Raw genomic sequence first — 6,079 nt, 5'->3', positions numbered from 1 at the left:
CCAGATCGGTGGACGACCTACTCTCCCAGGATCGTGAGGATCCAGACTGTCGATCGGCATCAAAATCTCGACCTCGAAATTGAGGCCGATTTTTGGCAATTTTAATGATGTAACCATCATGATTTTTGGCGAAAATCGTGATGAAAGGAATGTCCTTTTTTCCGATGACAGTCGATTGGCAGGACTCGCCCCTTCCCGAAAAGACATGCCATGCCCCGATCGGCCGCTGTATTGCAGAGATATAGCATGCAGAAGATACCAGTATTTCAAAGATACGCAAATTCAAATCTTCGCAAGGCTATATTTAAGGCAAATAGGGCCAGATCGGGGGAGGACCTACTCTCTAAGGATCATGAGGATCCAGACTGTCGATCGGCATCAAAATCTCGACCTCGAAAATGAGGCCGATTTTTGGCAATTTTAATGATGTAACCATCATGATTTTTGGCGAAAATCGTGATGAAAGGAATGTCCTTTTTTCCGATCGCAGTCGATTGGCAGGAATCGCCCCATCCCGAAAAGACATGCCGTGCCCCGATCGGCCGCTGTGTAGCCGAGATATAGCATGCAGAAGATACCAGTATTTCAAAGATACGCAAATTCAAATCTTCGCAAGGCTATATTTCAGGCAAATAGGGCCAGATCGGTGGACGACCTACTCTCCCAGGATCGTGAGGATCCAGACTGTCGATCGGCATCAAAATCTCGACCTCGAAATTGAGGCCGATTTTTGGCAATTTTAATGATGTAACCATCATGATTTTTGGCGAAAATCGTGATGAAAGGAATGTCCTTTTTTCCGATCGCAGTCGATTGGCAGGAATCGCGCCATTCCGAAAAGACATGCCGCACGCCGATCGGCCGCTGTATTGCAGAGATATAGCATGCAGAAGATACCAGTATTTCAAAGATACGCAAATTCAAATCTTCGCAAGGCTATATTTCAGGCAAATAGGGCCGGATCGGTGGACGACCTACTCTCCCAGGATCGTGAGGATCCAGACTGTCGATCGGCATCAAAATCTCGACCTCGAAATTGAGGCCGATTTTTGGCAATTTTAATGATGTAACCATCATGATTTTTGGCGAAAATCGTGATGAAAGGAATGTCCTTTTTTCCGATCGCAGTCGATTGGCAGGAATCGCGCCATTCCGAAAAGACATGCCGCACGCCGATCGGCCGCTGTATTGCAGAGATATAGCATGCAGAAGATACCAGTATTTCAAAGATACGCAAATTCAAATCTTCGCAAGGCTATATTTCAGGCAAATAGGGCCAGATCGGTGGACGACCTACTCTCCCAGGATCGTGAGGATCCAGACTGTCGATCGGCATCAAAATCTCGACCTCGAAATTGAGGCCGATTTTTGGCAATTTTAATGATGTAACCATCATGATTTTTGGCGAAAATCGTGATGAAAGGAATGTCCTTTTTTCCGATCGCAGTCGATTGGCAGGACTCGCCCCTTACTGAAAAGACATGCCGCACGCCGATCGGCCGCTGTATTGCAGAGATATAGCATGCAGAAGATACCAGTATTTCAAAGATACGCAAATTCAAATCTTCGCAAGGCTATATTTCAGGCAAATAGGGCCGGATCGGTGGACGACCTACTCTCCCAGGATCGTGAGGATCCAGACTGTCGATCGGCATCAAAATCTCGACCTCGAAATTGAGGCCGATTTTTGGCAATTTTAATGATGTAACCATCATGATTTTTGGCGAAAATCGTGATGAAAGGAATGTCCTTTTTTCCGATCGCAGTCGATTGGCAGGACTCGCCCCTTCCTGAAAAGACATGCCGCACGCCGATCGGCCGCTGTATTGCAGAGATATAGCATGCAGAAGATACCAGTATTTCAAAGATACGCAAATTCAAATCTTCGCAAGGCTATATTTCAGGCAAATAGGGCCAGATCGGTGGACGACCTACTCTCCCAGGATCGTGAGGATCCAGACTGTCGATCGGCATCAAAATCTCGACCTCGAAATTGAGGCCGATTTTTGGCAATTTTAATGATGTAACCATCATGATTTTTGGCGAAAATCGTGATGAAAGGAATGTCCTTTTTTCCGATCGCAGTCGATTGGCAGGAATCGCGCCATTCCGAAAAGACATGCCGCACGCCGATCGGCCGCTGTATTGCAGAGATATAGCATGCAGAAGATACCAGTATTTCAAAGATACGCAAATTCAAATCTTCGCAAGGCTATATTTCAGGCAAATAGGGCCAGATCGGTGGACGACATACTCTCCCAGGATCGTGAGGATCCAGACTGTCGATCGGCATCAAAATCTCGACCTCGAAATTGAGGCCGATTTTTGGCAATTTTAATGATGTAACCATCATGATTTTTGGCGAAAATCGTGATGAAAGGAATGTCCTTTTTTCCGATCGCAGTCGATTGGCAGGAATCGCCTCTTCCCGAAAAGACATGCCATGCCCCGATCGGCCGCTGTATTGCAGAGATATATGTAGCATGCAGAAGATACCAGTATTTCAAAGATACGCAAATTCAAATCTTCGCAAGGCTATATTTCAGGCAAATAGGGCCAGATCGGTGGACGACCTACTCTCCCAGGATCGTGAGGATCCAGACTGTCGATCGGCATCAAAATCTCGACCTCGAAATTGAGGCCGATTTTTGGCAATTTTAATGATGTAACCATCATGATTTTTGGCGAAAATCGTGATGAAAGGAATGTCCTTTTTTCCGATCGCAGTCGATTGGCAGGAATCGCCTCTTCCCGAAAAGACATGCCATGCCCCGATCGGCCGCTGTATTGCAGAGATATATGTAGCATGCAGAAGATACCAGTATTTCAAAGATACGCAAATTCAAATCTTCGCAAGGCTATATTTCAGGCAAATAGGGCCAGATCGGTGGACGACATACTCTCCCAGGATCGTGAGGATCCAGACTGTCGATCGGCATCAAAATCTCGACCTCGAAATTGAGGCCGATTTTTGGCAATTTTAATGATGTAACCATCATGATTTTTGGCGAAAATCGTGATGAAAGGAATGTCCTTTTTTCCGATCGCAGTCGATTGGCAGGAATCGCGCCATTCCGAAAAGACATGCCGCACGCCGATCGGCCGCTGTATTGCAGAGATATAGCATGCAGAAGATACCAGTATTTCAAAGATACGCAAATTCAAATCTTCGCAAGGCTATATTTCAGGCAAATAGGGCCAGATCGGTGGACGACATACTCTCCCAGGATCGTGAGGATCCAGACTGTCGATCGGCATCAAAATCTCGACCTCGAAATTGAGGCCGATTTTTGGCAATTTTAATGATGTAACCATCATGATTTTTGGCGAAAATCGTGATGAAAGGAATGTCCTTTTTTCCGATCGCAGTCGATTGGCAGGAATCGCCTCTTCCCGAAAAGACATGCCATGCCCCGATCGGCCGCTGTATTGCAGAGATATATGTAGCATGCAGAAGATACCAGTATTTCAAAGATACGCAAATTCAAATCTTCGCAAGGCTATATTTCAGGCAAATAGGGCCAGATCGGTGGACGACCTACTCTCCCAGGATCGTGAGGATCCAGACTGTCGATCGGCATCAAAATCTCGACCTCGAAATTGAGGCCGATTTTTGGCAATTTTAATGATGTAACCATCATGATTTTTGGCGAAAATCGTGATGAAAGGAATGTCCTTTTTTCCGATCGCAGTCGATTGGCAGGAATCGCGCCATTCCGAAAAGACATGCCGCACGCCGATCGGCCGCTGTATTGCAGAGATATAGCATGCAGAAGATACCAGTATTTCAAAGATACGCAAATTCAAATCTTCGCAAGGCTATATTTCAGGCAAATAGGGCCGGATCGGTGGACGACCTACTCTCCCAGGATCGTGAGGATCCAGACTGTCGATCGGCATCAAAATCTCGACCTCGAAATTGAGGCCGATTTTTGGCAATTTTAATGATGTAACCATCATGATTTTTGGCGAAAATCGTGATGAAAGGAATGTCCTTTTTTCCGATCGCAGTCGATTGGCAGGAATCGCGCCATTCCGAAAAGACATGCCGCACGCCGATCGGCCGCTGTATTGCAGAGATATAGCATGCAGAAGATACCAGTATTTCAAAGATACGCAAATTCAAATCTTCGCAAGGCTATATTTCAGGCAAATAGGGCCAGATCGGTGGACGACATACTCTCCCAGGATCGTGAGGATCCAGACTGTCGATCGGCATCAAAATCTCGACCTCGAAATTGAGGCCGATTTTTGGCAATTTTAATGATGTAACCATCATGATTTTTGGCGAAAATCGTGATGAAAGGAATGTCCTTTTTTCCGATCGCAGTCGATTGGCAGGACTCGCCCCTTCCTGAAAAGACATGCCGCACGCCGATCGGCCGCTGTATTGCAGAGATATAGCATGCAGAAGATACCAGTATTTCAAAGATACGCAAATTCAAATCTTCGCAAGGCTATATTTCAGGCAAATAGGGCCAGATCGGTGGACGACATACTCTCCCAGGATCGTGAGGATCCAGACTGTCGATCGGCATCAAAATCTCGACCTCGAAATTGAGGCCGATTTTTGGCAATTTTAATGATGTAACCATCATGATTTTTGGCGAAAATCGTGATGAAAGGAATGTCCTTTTTTCCGATCGCAGTCGATTGGCAGGACTCGCCCCTTCCTGAAAAGACATGCCGCACGCCGATCGGCCGCTGTATTGCAGAGATATAGCATGCAGAAGATACCAGTATTTCAAAGATACGCAAATTCAAATCTTCGCAAGGCTATATTTCAGGCAAATAGGGCCAGATCGGTGGACGACATACTCTCCCAGGATCGTGAGGATCCAGACTGTCGATCGGCATCAAAATCTCGACCTCGAAATTGAGGCCGATTTTTGGCAATTTTAATGATGTAACCATCATGATTTTTGGCGAAAATCGTGATGAAAGGAATGTCCTTTTTTCCGATCGCAGTCGATTGGCAGGAATCGCGCCATTCCGAAAAGACATGCCGGACCCCGATCGGCCGCTGTTTAGCCGAGATATAGCTTCGATCGGCAACGAAATCTCGAAAATGATCCTTTGGGAAGGCTCCAAGAACTCCCACCCAGTCATATTTCCCGATTCTTCGCAAGGATGATTTTTTTTTCAATAGTTTTATTCATCAAACCTTAGCTTAGTATAAATAAATGAACAAGCGGAAAAAATTTGTATCTACTATCTAAGTGAATGGAATTTCATATCCTTAACCTTAACAACAACGAGATCTATCTAAAGTCTAGCAGACCGAGTAGCTCCTCCCTTGGTTACCATAGTCAAAGTCCTTGTTGTCGATGGCAAAGTCGATGGCTTGCTTCGGATCTTGCAAGGGGTGTGCTTCTGTCTTGCTGGGATAGGATTCTCTCTGTCTGGAAAAGGACTCAGTCTGTCTCGAATACGCCTCGGTAATGCTTGGATAGGTCTCCGTCGGATGGTGGTCGCTTGTGGCAAAGCGTTGGGTACATAAGTCCTCTGTGAAGGAAGATATTTTTTAAAATAAATCCATAATTATATACTTATTCACTCACGCGTCTCGATGCTAAATCCCAGCGTTTGATTCGGCGGCAAATGAAAAAGGGGTTGCTGATATTATTTCCTGTGGGCGTGAACCAACAATTCCGCCGTCGATCACTGGTCCCTGCTGCAGTGGACGGGGCGCCACATTGTCGACTCAGCGACACAGCAGCGATATCATGGCTATGGCTTGCAGATGCACAGCCAGTGGCTGTCACAGTCCAGTTAGGTGCAGATCCTTTGGGCCTCCATAGTGGACGAGGAGCTCCAGGACGAGACGGCGAGCGGACTGGAAAGGTGAAGAAAACAGCATGGGACCATATAGTATTTATGTTTATATTAACATTTTTTACTTATACACACTTTGCCCCTAGAATATATCAATGGACTTACTCTAATGTGAAGTTATGTATGAAATTTAATATATCCTGTCAGTATAATCGTATATTCTGCATTAAGCAATATTAGCATCTAAAACATATACAAAATAAACGTCTTTCTGATATTGTGCGTCGTCAAAAAGTCCTAACTC

At 45.5% G+C, this 6,079-nt stretch overlaps 1 long non-coding RNA gene across 1 annotated transcript in view; it reads right to left on the bottom strand.

Moving 5' to 3' along the window:
* Window positions 1–5,160: 5,160 nt before the first annotated feature.
* Window positions 5,161–6,079, bottom strand: part of LOC26533459 (uncharacterized) — a 75,236-nt gene continuing 74,317 nt past the window's right edge. The window contains exons 4-5 of the long non-coding RNA XR_004469934.1: window positions 5,562–5,836; window positions 5,161–5,505 (exon numbers count right to left, since the gene is read on the bottom strand). This is a non-coding gene — a long non-coding RNA (uncharacterized lncRNA). The remainder of the gene's footprint in view (window positions 5,506–5,561; window positions 5,837–6,079) is intronic.

This window comes from Drosophila pseudoobscura, chromosome X (genome assembly GCF_009870125.1).
Source record: "Drosophila pseudoobscura strain MV-25-SWS-2005 chromosome X, UCI_Dpse_MV25, whole genome shotgun sequence".
Lineage (NCBI taxonomy): Eukaryota > Metazoa > Arthropoda > Insecta > Diptera > Drosophilidae > Drosophila > Drosophila pseudoobscura.
Note: the sequence above shows the minus strand (reverse complement) of the source record. Positions and strands in the feature narration are given on the sequence as shown.